Raw genomic sequence first — 4,761 nt, 5'->3', positions numbered from 1 at the left:
ATTCAGAAGTGTGTTACTGATGTGACCGGTTATGTAATGAATGTTTTCCTCACCTTTGCAACTCTTCTGCTCTTCGCTTGCTTATCTGAGTTTCTGTCATTGAGGTCATGCAATTGTAAAGATAGACACAAATAGAGACAAAGAGAGGCACTTCATTTCTGAAAGACCTTTGGTCCTTGAACAGCAATTAGATGTGCTTTTCTAGAGAAGACAGAATTCAGGATATTTGGGCCTAAAGTAGAACAGTCTTATTTTATTATGTAATTTCTAGAACCCTAACACCAGCTTATTTAGAAAGCGGACGTTGATAAAAATCACATTAAAAGGAGGTAAGTGGGTGAGAATGTCTTTCTTATTCATTGTATACATAGTGTAGCTCTGATTATGTCCCTTTATGTAACAGCAGAGCAAGGCCTTGCATTGTAGGTTACTGGAAATACACCGAACTTGGGCCCACTAAGCCCTTTATTGAAAAGTGTACAGGTCTAAGTTAACAGTGCTAGTCTTTTGTGACTTGGAGAAATTAAAGCCAGGAAGGTTGTTTGTACCAGTAATTCAATCAGCTAAAAGAATTATCTCCTGGGGTGGGGATGGGCGGTAGGACGCTTAATTGTGTTGTGGCTGAATTTGGAGTCAGATTTAGTGACACTGTGGAAAGTAATTTAAGGATTTTACCACAGAAAAACTTGAAAAGCTTGATTTTCACATCAACTGTGCTCTGCTCCAGCCTTCTGTAAATTAGAATGAATTCAGCCAGGCTTGCCTATTATTGAACATTTCTCAATTTACTTCAGTTTTTCTTTTCTTTTTTCTTTTTTGGCTTTTTGACACCGGGTCTCGCTATGCCATTCCGGCTGGCCTTGAGCTCACTTTGTAGCCCAGTTTTATCATTTCAGTATATAATCAATAAGGTAACTTTATTAATGTTGTATTTTGCTTTCTTTTTTCTTACTGAACTTTGTATTTTGCAGTGACAGTCACATCTCAATTTTAATGCTAAGCTTTCATCAGAAATACTTGATATGGGGGCTGGAGAGATACTTTTGTTGAATAAGCACTTGCCTGACAAGTGCAAGGGCCTGAGTTCGATCCCCGGCTCTGAAAAAAAAAAAGAAATTAAGAAATACTTGATCTGTATTTTTATTGGATAAAGTTTATAAATTGACATTTATTAGTAACTAAGTCAAGTGTCGGTTTTAAAATAAAAACTAAATAATATGTAAATCACATCATTAGTGATATTGGCCACACCTCAAAGACTTGGGAGCCTGCCTGTATGGCTTGTGGGATTGTGCTGGACATCACATGTGGCTGGTATGAATTATTGCAATGACCTCTATTGATTAAGGTTGTGTCAATTTGAGTGGGCAAGGGGTGTCCAGATTGAATATTGGTTCTTGGTGTGTCTGGGACTGTGTTTACAGATGAGATCACAGCTACATTTTCCTACTTAGTAAAAGCGACTTGTTGCCCCAGTACCATTGGACAGCCTCCAACTCATCAGTCTGAAAAAAGCGAAAGATACTGTATGCACTTGAACTGATTTGTTCTTATTTTCTTGCTTTTAGACTTTTACTTTTTTTCCCAAAGCCAAAATATTTTTAATTTTATTGGCACACTGTAGAGATAAATACTGATCACATTCATCATAGGGAATTTGTACCTGTACGTGATCTTTTTCTTTTTTTCCTCCATTCTTCTCCCCTCCCTTCAATCCCTCTTCCCTTCATTTACAAAAGGTTTGCTACCATTTTCCCCTTCTATTCTGTTTTTCTTGACCCTTCCTTCCTTTCCTTTTCTCCCTTTCATGTTCCCCTTCCCATTTGAATGTTTTCTTCTCATTTCCCAATATCTGTTATACATTTTGGTCCTTATTTACACTTTTGTTTTCTCACACCTGAGGAACAATGTGATATTTATATGTGTGTCTAATTTCTTTCATTTCAAATATGGTATAAGATGCATCCACTTAATAGAAAAGTCTCAATCATATCCTTTTTTAAAATAAAATCTTTTATTTATTTATTTTGTACAGGGTCTCACAACGCAGCTCAGACTTATAATGATCCTCCTGTCTCACCCTCCTCAGTACTGGGATTACAGGTGAGCACCACTATGCCCTGTTTTGGGTGCTGGCTCAGCAGGGCCCTTTCCACATGTGGTACCAGGAGCCCAGGTCCTTGCACTTGCCAGACAGGTTCTTAGACCACTGAGCTATCTCCCTGGCCCAGGTATGTCCTTTATGACAGAGTAGTACTCCATCATATAAAAAAATCACATCTTCTTTGTCCGTTCATTGGTTGATAAGCATTTGGGCTGTTTCCAAGATTTAAATATTATAAATTGTGCCACTCTAAACATGGGTGTCCATATGTCCCTATAGTATAATGCTTTTAATTCTTTTAGGAAGATATCAAGAAGGGGAATAAGGACCAGCCAAATAGTTCAGCAGATTAAAGCGCCTGCAAGCAAGTACAGGGTCGAGGGTTCGATCCCCAGGCCTGCCATGCTGGCTTCTCTCAATGTATGCCTCTGATTCCAGCACTTGGGAGTCTGTAAACAGGTGGATCACTATGAGTCCAATCTAGTAGTGAGACGCTGAATGCCCTGTAGACCCTTCCTTAAAATACAACAACAAAAAAAGAGAGAGAGAGAGAGAGAAAAGAAGAAGAAGAAGGAGAAGGAAAGGAGACGAAGAAGAGGAATAGCTAGGTCAAACGGAATTGCTAGTTTTAGTTTTCTGAGGAATCTCCACACTGATTTCCACAATGGTTGTGCCAGTCTACACTCCCACCAAGAGTGAGTTCCTTTTTCCCCACAGCCCTGCCAGAACTTGTTATTGGTTGACTTCTTGATAATAACCATGCTTTCTGGAGTGAGATGGAATCTCAGCATTGTTGTAATTTGTTTTTCTGAATGAGCAGTGATGTTGAATATATTTTTCATATATTTATTTATTGTTTGTACTTCTTCATCTGAGAAGTTTGTCTTCATCTCAGATGCCCATTTTTTGATTGGGTCTTTATACTTGGGAGGTCTGATTTTTCTGAGTTCTTTATTTCTAGATATTAGTCCTTTGAGGAATAGCTGGCAAATTTTTTTCCTACACTGTGGATTGTCTCTACTCTATTATTTGTTTCTTTTGCTGTACTTTATTTTTTTTAAAATAATGTCAGATCCTGAAGGACCATTTTGTCTCTGTGTATGCAGAATAGTTAGGAGAGATATACAGCTACTTTCACTTAATTCAGTGAGAAGAAAGATTTGTACTAGTAGTGTTTGGACAGGATATTCTGTCTACATCTTGTACTATGGATAACCACTAAGAAGATAACAATGTACAATGTATTAATTATTGAAACTATCCTATTAATCAGTTTTGAAGCTGTCTCATTGATATTTGTTTCTCAATAAAATAAATTAAAAAAAATAAGATGAGATCCCAGGTGTTGATTCTTTTTGATATTTCCTGTGTGATCCGGATAAAATCTTTGTCTATACCAGTGTTGTTAAGAGTTCTACCTATTCTATCTTCCAGAAGATTTAGTATTTCAGTTTTAGTGTTTAGATCTTTGATCCATTTATATTTCAGTTTAGTGCATGGTGAAAGATATGAATCTAGTTCATTTTTTTTTCAATTTGGTAGCAGATACTTTATTAATTGACCAAATCATAAAAGCACCATGGTAGGTACCTTAGTTCATCTTTCTAATAAGCCTGTTGATCTGGACTTCCCTATTTCTAGCATCTCTACCTTCCACAAAATAGGTGGTCTTTTTCTTCATTCCACCTTGTGAAGATAAGTTGAAGGGCCACAAGAAGTTATTTGCCTCTTTGAAGACTTTCCCAACAGTGTAGATCTCATGAATCAGATCCACCATGCAGATGATGCCATATGTACCAAGAGATCGAGCAATCAATGAATTATCTGTCAAGGCAATTCTCTTCTTACTGACTTTGCCATAACCATGCTTGTATATTAGTTCATTCACTGACTTCAGGTTTGGGTGCCCCCATGCAATATATGGCTCCCAAATTCTCAGCATGTTAATTGAAGCCTTGTTGAGCTTAATGAAGGTACCATTGAAGAGTTGGTGAAGGCGAAAAAGCTGCAACATCTTGCACACCTTTGGGCTCACACCATTGATACCCCTGATCCAGATGACAAATGCCACTTTGGGCTCTGCAGGAACATAGAAATTGCCAACTTTTCTCGCCATCCTAGCCATTTGGTTCTCAGTTCTGTACATCTGTCTGTACTCCTTATGATAGTGCCTGGCTTTTTCATAGATGAGCTTCCTCCTCACCTTGTGAAGCATCTTCTGGGAAAATTTCTTTCTCAGGTGCTTTATCTTCATCTCTGTGAAATGTCTTTGTTTTTTCTTAAGGGTTTCTGGCACAGCAGGAAATTTCTTTTCTTGTCTTCTATACTTTCCATGGTTCCAGCCAGAAAAGAGCTCTAGTTTGTTTTAAAGAAACACAATTTTTAATAAAACTGTAGTAACTTTTACTACACTTATTTCTAAATTCATCCTGGAAATGTTTGCAAGCTTTCTTCCCTTTCTTTTTTATTTTTTTTTCTTTTCAAAGTTTTATTGATAAACATATAGCAATGAGACAGTTTCAAATCAAATTGAAAGTACAGTTTCAACAAATAATACACTACATATATTCTTCTTAGTGGTTAATTGCTGTACAAGATGCAGACTTGTGATCCTACTTGGAAACACCATTAGAACAAATCATTCTATTCATTAAGAG

At 37.1% G+C, this 4,761-nt stretch overlaps 1 pseudogene; it reads right to left on the bottom strand.

The window, feature by feature from the left end:
* Window positions 1-3,695: 3,695 nt before the first annotated feature.
* The window catches only part of LOC101564991, a 10,271-nt pseudogene continuing 9,205 nt past the window's right edge, over window positions 3,696-4,761 (bottom strand).

Source organism: Octodon degus, unplaced genomic scaffold (genome assembly GCF_000260255.1).
Source record: "Octodon degus isolate 3935 unplaced genomic scaffold, OctDeg1.0 scaffold00070, whole genome shotgun sequence".
Lineage (NCBI taxonomy): Eukaryota > Metazoa > Chordata > Mammalia > Rodentia > Octodontidae > Octodon > Octodon degus.
This window is presented reverse-complemented; position numbering and strand designations above follow the sequence as displayed.